Consider the following 9645-nt stretch of genomic DNA (forward strand, 5'->3'; position numbering starts at 1 on the left):
GCTTAGACCAAACCATACGCTCCTTGCGTCATCTGCAAACTCCTTCCCGTACTTTCTTTCGATTTTTCTCCACTGCGACCCGTCAGCGGGTACTCTCAACTTTCCGTCTTTCTTACGGTCTTCTCTGTGCCATCGCATCGCCTTGGCATGCTCTTTGTTTTGGAACAAACGTTTCAACCGTGGTATTATAGGAGAACACCACATCACCTTGGCAGGAATCTTCTTCCTGGGGCGCTCGCCCTCGACATCACCATGCTCATCGTGGCTGATCTTATAGCGCAATGCACCACATACCGGGCAAGCGTTCAAATCCTCGTACTCACCGCGGTAGAGGATGCAATCATTAGGGCATGCATGTATCTTCTGCACCTCTAACCCTAGAGGGCAGACAGCCTTCTTTGCTTCGTACGTACTCTCGTGCAATTCGTTGTCCTTTGGAAGCATATCCTTTATCATTACCAGCAACTTTCCAAATCCCTTGTCAGATACACCATTCTTTGCCTTCTATTGCAGCAATTCCAGTGTGGTGCCCAGCTTTTTCTTGTCACCTACGCAATTCGGGTACAACAACCTCTAACATGCGCTGCAACTTCTTCTTCTCCAAATCACTTGCGCAGTTTCTCTTTGCATCGGCAATGGCCCGACCTAGATCATCAACGGACTCATCTGATGCCTCTTCTTCAGCTTCTTCCCGCATTGCCGGCTCAGCTTCTTCCCGCATTACCGGCTCAGCTTCTTCCCCCATTGTTGTATCATCGTATTCAGGGAACCCATGGCCAGGATAGCTGTCGTCGTCCTCTTCTTCTTCATTGTCTTCCATCATAACCCCTCTTTCTCCGTGCTTGGTCCAAACATTATAGTGGGACATGAAACCGGACTCAAATAGGTGGACGTGAATGGTTCTTGACGTAGAGTAATTGCGATCATTCTTACAGCCAGCACATGGACAAGGCATAAAACCATCCGCCCGCTTGTTTGCCTCAGCCGCAAGCAGAAAAGTATGCACGCCCTCAACGAACTGGGGAGAGCATTGGTCATCGTACATCCATTGCCGGCTCATCTTCATTACACAACACCGAATAGACCAAATTAATACAAGTTCATACATAAAGTTCATACAACACTTAAATGCAACAAACAAATAACTCTCTAGCTAAAGCATTTAAATGCAATAACAAATGTGATCAAGATCGCAACTAAGGTAACAATTGATCCAACAGCATAATGATACCAAGCCTCACTATCGATGGCATATTTTCTAATCTTTCTAATCTTCAAGCGCATTTTCTCCATCTTGATCTTGTGATCATCGACGACATCGGCAACATGCAACTCCAATTCCATCTTCTCCCCCTCAATTCTTTTCAATTTTTCTTTCAAGTACTCATTTTCTCTTTCAACTAAATTTAACCTCTCGACAATAGGGTCGGTTGGAATTTCCGGTTCACATACCTCCTAGATAAAAATATCTATGTCAACTTGATGGGCATTGTCATAAACACGAAATGCAACAAATAGTTTTAAAAGAGAATATACCACATCCGAATCATAACAAGGACGAGGGCCGACGGGGACGGATATCAAAACCATGGCACTATGTATAACAAACAACGTACGGGTAAGATAATTATTATACGAGTAACTATATATCCAAATCACACAAACATCATTTTTTTATATATAAAATTTCATGAACAAGAGGCTCACCACAAGGTGGTGCCGGCGACGGGACGGTGCGAGCGATCGATGGTGGTTACGACGGAGATTTAGAAGGCACTAAGTAAACCACACCTACATATGCAAACTAAGTGTTATTTTGACCTCAAATTGCATATAAATCAAATACTACCATATATAATTCCTCCCAAATTACTAAAACCCACAATTAATCACTATATAAACCAATGCAAGAGCTAATCTAGCAATGAGAGATGAAAGGACAAAGTTGCTAACCTTGGTGATCATTTGAATGGATGAGGGCCTGCAAATCTTGACAAATCTGGGGCAAATTTTGTGATGAACTCGAGAGGAAGAAGGGAAGAACAAAAGAGAGGGAGAGGGGAAAGGGGGAAGAACAGAGTGCGGGTGGATGAAGGATTTATATAGGACGACCTTTAGTACCGGTTCGTGCCACGAACCGGTACTAAAGGTGCTGGAAGGGCCCCACTCTGACAACATCCTGCCACCACTCTCATTAGTACCAGTTCGTGGCACGAACCGGTGCTAAAGGTTTGCCACGAACCGGTACTAAAGAGCTCCTCCCGGCTAGCCGTTGGAACCGGCACTAATGGACACATTAGTGCCGGTTCTGTTACAAACCGGGACTAATGTGTCACATTTGACCCTTTTTCTACTAGTGGATGTTCCTCCTGTAATATACACTATTGTAATCCAACAGTTCTATCTAATACATGATTTCTTCCTCTCTGAGTATATTATCTTGTTTTCCTTCATTTCAAATATATAATTATCACAATTATGTGGAGCATTAATTTAATTGCTAGTAATATATAACAATATTATTATTATTATTATTATTATTATTATTATTATTATTATTATTATTATTATTATTATTATTATTATTATTATTATTATTATTATTATGCACATTATATATGAACCAACACTTGAAGCGTTGGAAATTCTTTGTTGCAAGCAATGGGTTTTTGATTCCTGTACATTAAGCACCAACATATAATAGTGTTGTAAGAGTCCATTTTATCTGTTGTAGTCATGCAACGGTCCCCTTTACCAACGCCAATATAAGTGTTGCATTATGCGCTAGCAACACTGAATATGGCAACGCATCCCAAGCCGTTGGTAAAGACATCAGCAACGCATATATGGAGTTTTAGATACGGAAAAATGTTATATGGGTGGTCCTGTTGTAGTGAATCCATTAGAAGTTGCATATATGTGGCGTCGTGGTGATATGTAAAGCTAGAAGTTTGGAAATTTTTTTCTTTCATCAATGTTGCTGCTCTGTTACTAATGTTTTTAGACTTCAGAAACCATACATGTATGCATACAAGTTATGACAATGGTACCTGTCGGTGGGAAACAACACCTATGGGATCACAAGAATCCCTACTACGGTTGCGGGGCACGGGGTTGTGAGAAGAACGGGACCAGTAACCAGCACAAGGATCGTTTACCTAGGTTCAGACCGCGGGGATGCGTAAAACCCTAGTCCTGCTTTGTGGATGTATTGCGTGTTCTTGAGTTCTTGAACTAGCTACGGGCGCTTTGTGGTTCAAAAGAGCCGAATCCTTTTCCAGTACGCCATGGGGCCTCCTTTTATAGGCGAAAGGGGCTGCCACAGTGGCACACAGGAGGTGTAAAGGCCTACAGTGCTGCGAGCTTATTACTCGTGTTACAGGACAAGACACATTTAATGCGCGGCTTAGGTGTCCCCTCACTTTATCGGGGACGGGAGTGAGGCCCGTCCCGTCCGTCGCCGCTCCTCCTCTCTTCGGCACGCGCCCTGGCCAGTGATGCATGCGGTGCCATGTAGGCAGGCAAGCAATTGAGGTGGCGCGGTGGTGGAGCCTCCACGAAGATCCGCATGCCGCCACGCAGGTGTGTGCTGAGTTGGCCTGGAAGCCGCATGTTGCCACGCAGGTTCCTGCCCAGCTGGTTGGGCTGGCAGCTGTATGTGAACGGTGCGGACATGGCAGGGTCTTTGCCGGGTGGCCCGGCATGGGTCTTGTCATGGCACGCTGTCATCCCCGGCAAGGATCTTGCCGGGGGCCTTGTGGATTTTTCTTGGTAAGGATCTTAGCGAGGATTGTTGCCCTCCAATCCTTATCTGATCTTGAGTATCCTTTGTCTTCACAAAGATCTGCATGCCACCATGGAGGTACCTCCCAAGCCCTGGCCCAACGTAATTGATGGTGTTGGAGACCGTGGGTTCGAGGGTGACTCACTCCGCTGGTGTGGGCGAGCAGCCCCGGCAAGGGCCTTGCCGGGGCTGCCGAGGCTGTCCCCGGCAAGGGTCTTGCCAGGGGAACCTGCTCCGCCCATCTGCTCTCTGTGGCCTTGGTCCTTGATGTCGCCTTGTTTGTCTCGTGCTCTCGGCTTCTCTCCAGCTCCCCTCCTTTGCCCTGCTATGTGCGGCCATGGCGCGTGGCGGCTCCGACTGCCCGTGCACAAGTAAAGGGGTCAAAAGTAGAGCCCCTACTTTGACTAGGACACGCACAAGTACTGAATCGGACACAAACTTACGTGACTATTCCTAACACAACTCCAACTACTATTACCCGGCAGCCTAGTCGCCGGCCACCTTGATCACGATTAACCTAAACTAACTGATGTTGTTTGGATTACCCAACAACGCTGCTAATAGTAATAAATATCTGAAAAAGCATGAGGCATCAACTGAACACAGGAGACTCACACATCTATCTATACCTATACTAATTAGGAACTTCCTGAAAATTCCCACGTTAATCAGTAATTAAAAGTCGTTAATCTGGTGGGACCGAATTATAACGGTGCAGATCAATCTATAAATTTCCATGTTAAAAAAAATGAACAAACTCGCGACTCCACCCTCCCAATATCTCCTGTAGGACAGCAAAAGAAAAAAAAACTCAAAACGATAGAAATCAACACGTTAAAAAGATAGTACATGCAAAAGAAAAAAACAAACGAATGGAAATCCCCACGTTAAAAGGATAGTATGTGCGCTCTGCCTCTCTCTTCCAATCTCTCACGACTCCCCTCTCCAAATATCTCCTCGAGGTCAGCAAAAGTTAAAAACAAACTGAACCAGCCCAACAAAATAGATCGATCAAGAAGGGATCTTCTCCTCACGCTCGATGACCACCGCCGCCATGGCTGCCCCAAGCCTTCTATCTCAATCAGCCAATCAAAATTGATCAATCAAGGGTAGGCTCTTCTCCTCACGCGTTACGCACGACGCCATAGTGGACGTCCCATGCCTTTGCCAAGTCGATCCTTGATGTGTTGCCTCTGCATTAGCAAATCATGGTGTTTTGCGAGCAGCGGACGTTCAGAACCATGCACCACGTTTGGTACGCTGGCTACAAGACGTATTGTTTGCCGATGGCACCCGCAAGGTTCCCTTGATTCCTCCAACCCCCACATCCTTATATTTTCTTTATTCCCAGCTAACTCAGCCTTTGATCACCAGAAGGATAAAAGGATGGATGCATCTAGCTGCTTGCATTGCTTATTTAACTTAATATTAGGAGATCGTGGGAGATAAGTTGCTGGGCTCTACTTGCCTTCACCTCCAGAAATATCAAGGTAACTGATTCATGTGGGTTTGATTAGCTATATGTGCAATACACAAGGGAATTCATCACCTTAATTAATTTATTCCTTATGCATGCAAACGGCAGAGAGGCTAGGAGGCTAGCGGAGAATTGCATCGACGATATCGATGGCAATCATCAATCCAATATCCATGGCGCTTTCAACCAAGTCGCAGTGACCTAATGCTAGGCCACTGCCATTTACATGAAGGCTTAGGTAAGGCTAACATGATGAGAGTATACCCGTATGTCGCTACATGGCAGACTGACTCAATGAGAGGAGCTCCGTCATGGTTGGAGAGCAGAGAATGTTATGGCGTCCGATTTTCAGGTTAGCATATCGATGTTCATGCTCTGGTTCTGCGCTCTGCACATCAGTGATGGGCAGGAGCAGCCTATGATCGAGTCACAAGAAAAAGTCCCAATACAGATGTACGTCCAGCCTATGCTATTGTCTCATTTGAGGAGAAAAACTTCTTTGAAAACTGAGACCGCTCAAGATGGTAATTAGTGGTAGTTCCATTTTTTTTCTTTCTTACAGAATATGATATAAACTATATAAAAAAATTTATAGCCCGAGAAAGTAATACTACCAGAGGCCTAGCGGTCTGGACATCAGGGGCATGAGACAACCTGGGATTGTTCAGGGCAGCGCTGCTGGACACGTTGGTCCGCAAGCCAAACCTGTCGCTGTCCAGTTCAATAGACTAGGAAAATCAGGACCTTCATACATGCACTTCAGGTATGCAATTCTAATGTACATCACAATTTCAACTATGCAATACGAGCACTGCTGAAAGCGTATATATATGCATGAACTGAAGTATGTATCGGTTTATCTATGACGGGTACACTACAACAAGTACAATTGAAAAAAGTACAATCTAAAGATAACATTATAACACGATGTTCCTTTAAATTAGAAAGCTCTATTCTCTACCTCTTTATAGCAATTAATCCCCCATCTATTGTCTTATCCCAATATCTCATGCCTTCAAGCGTTATGGGTGTCTATTACCTGATCTCCACATTTCTTGCATTTGCGTTGTGGTGGTTGCTGCACGTTCGGGCAGGAGTAGCCCCACGGCCTGCAACACAAGATATGTGGGAGTCTAGAAGTAGTGTCAATCACAGGCCCACATCCATGTCTGTAGCATAAATATCATGCACGTCATTGATGCATGCTTCTGTACAGTGGTGAAACCTGAACAACAGGGTATGACGTCGATCGACGGCCACTGGTTAGTATTGACTGGTGCAATCATATATTTCTTCTGATCTATATATCTTCCACTTTGACATTTATCTCTTCCACCACATGGAATTGCAGTTCATATAAAATCTGTGTGGCGATGATGATACTGAAACAAAGTCTAACACAGATGAAAAACCTAAATATGAAAAGTAGTATTTCCAAATGATATGTTCTCCTTCAGAACTTGGTATGGTTATCAAGTATTCAATCTACAACAGGTTATTTCCCCTTCTGATATCGACAATTTGAACCTAACAGAATTCTTATGTACTTTTCTTCTATATTAATAAGCCTATACAATCAATTTGCCACCATGTTCATGACCTGACCTTATGTGAGCTTGACATACTTGGAGACAAAGTTAGTACGAAAAGATGCACAAGCAGTTGTTTCAGGCGTCCTGATCCGCTCCTCTGTTGTACTCAATGTGCATCAAGTGATGATTCAGAGTCTTGAAGGAGCCCGTAAAATTGCATACAATAGGTTTGATCTGGGGATTGTTACATTTTGACAAAAAAATTCTCCTTGATTTTTTTTAAACTGGATGTATACAAGATACCAGTGAAGCACAAGGATACCATTGAAGTTGTGTATTCTTCTAATTCATGGTTATAAAAAAGACACAGTGGGGGAAATATGTACAAGGTAACTAAGAACATGACTTGCGAACTATGTCACAAGTAGGCCGTTTAAGGTTCACAAAGTTTAGTATCAACACTTAGAAATATATTTTTTTCAGTTCGTCATATGACTATCACAAGAGTACAAGACACCACAATATATATGTGGCATTTTCAAAAGCACACGATAGACAAGTTTAGGCCACAGATGCAAGAATGACGGTATACATGATTGCAAATATTTATATTTTATTGACAACTAATTGAAATCTGGTCAAAAGTTAAAGCATACTAAATATTTTGGTTGGGACCAAAGTTTCATGTAAGCATCATGTTTATTCACATGTTTAAAATTTGTACACAATAATTTTCACATGATTTACATCTTTGGGAATATATTAACAAATCTTCAGTTGTAAGACATTGGTGTATTAGCGACTGAAACACATGCAAGTCATGGAATTATATGATTTGACACATTAAGTTCTGAACCAGGTGTACGAAGATGATCAGACTAACCAAATTGGTGAAGAGTTTATCACAAAGATTGGAAGATTTACATTAATTGTCAATAGTAGAAAAATCTACTAAGTAAATTTATCTATTGATATGTCATCGTAGATTTCATGATAATGCGGGATTTGGAAATCCTGGGGCCATCGAAATCCAAAATAGATGTTTATGACTTCCTTATAGATGCTAAATGATTTAGTTCAAGTATCTAACTAATAATTAATCACTCATTTTTATTTTCCTTCCCATGTTAGTACTATAACCAGCGTTCATAGGAAAAATTGTTAACGTCTACAATACCTCACTGAACATATTTGCACATAAACTAAAATTTGTATTTTTTTAATTGTAAACATGCAAATTGTTCTATATAAAATTTTGATTTAGGAACTGAAACGCAGGAATTATATGAACTTGCCACCAAAGCAGGCAGTTAAAGAATTTAAATTAATCACAACATATAATTCTAATTCAGCCTCACCTTTCTAGGCTAGCCCGTGCGAATGCACGGGTTGACGACTAGTGAAGTTAATCCATCAGAGTTGTCAGTGAACAAGCTGATTTCAGCATAGCGTCAGCACTAAACAGTAACATAGTTGATACTAGTTTTGAAATTCTGACTGCGCAAAAATAATAGGATATATTTCTGCTTAATGGAGAAGTGCCTCTAATCGAACCATCTTGGCTTAATGAAGAAACCCATCACAAAGGAGGTATCCCATGATGTGCGATGGACCGAAGCGACATGATGATTCCTTGATGGCAGAGGCACCACACAGGCAGGGACAAACCGAACACTGAGGAATGCCAACATACTTATTTATTGACTTCAAATGATAACAATGGACGGCATTATGTGATGGTGGTAGAACCTAAGAATAGAAGGCAAAAAACAAAAGGATAGTCCTTACCAGAACAGATCATGGATTCCTCCATAATTCAACATAGCCAAAGTCATCTTCCAACCTCAGGAAGCACGTGGATAAAGTAACTAACAAGTTTTGAAATTCTTAATGTGCAAAACTGAGCTATGGTCGTTTTGTTTGAATAACTCAGTGTGCAAAACTGAGCTATGGTGCTGACAAATTGCTCAGCTCTGGAACAGGTTCTCTGATTGCAGATAATTATATTTTGTTTCAGAATCACGGGAGGTTGAATAAGGAAAATCCAAGAGCAATTTACTCAGATGGCACAAAATGAGATCTATGGATGAGTCGACAGGAATCACTTGTTCGTCTTCTGGGAAGATGTAAGATGAATAAAACTCTCTTTAAGGCTGTGAGGAAGAACCACGGGCGGGTCCTCATCAAACTGGAAGTTTTTTAGGGTATCATCAAACTGGAAGTTGGCTACCAAATTACCTTTTTAGTCAGAGTGCAACAACTGGCCATAACAACTGACAAGAACGTCTCCCTCCTCAGAAACAACCTTTGCGCACCAATCCCCCTGATCATTGAAACGCCTGGTACCCATCAGTGGCAGCTTGATCCGATACTCCAACGCCCAAACGTCATGCTGATGGTCCTGAAGTTTGAAGATGCTCGTCCCTCCATTGGCTCCTGCTCTGACCCCAGCAAACTTCTGGATATATCAAAGACACAAGCCGTCCTTTGGTTTAAAGGAACCAAACGTGAGGACGATAAAGAACCTACTAGTATTGCCTAGTCTTCGAACCACTTGCCAGCAGAAGATGGCCATTGTTGACCTCTTCAACTGAGAGCTAAGGATGAACTACTGGATGCGAACGAAGGTTAGGATAGGATGAAATAAATTTGTAGCTCATTTTCTGGTGAGGAAGTTCCACTTCATATACTAGGAACCACACACACGTTTGGGTGCCAAGATTGTATTGTTGCAAACAGTATCAAGGATATTTGCTTCACTGCTAATTTCCCAATATCTCTCGGTCCTAGAGTTACATATTACTTCTCATGGAAAGAAAGGTTTATTCTGTGCTTGCCGCCAACATTGGTTA

Source organism: Triticum aestivum, chromosome 2B (assembly GCF_018294505.1).
Source record: "Triticum aestivum cultivar Chinese Spring chromosome 2B, IWGSC CS RefSeq v2.1, whole genome shotgun sequence".
In the NCBI taxonomy this organism is placed as follows: Eukaryota; Viridiplantae; Streptophyta; class Magnoliopsida; order Poales; family Poaceae; genus Triticum; species Triticum aestivum.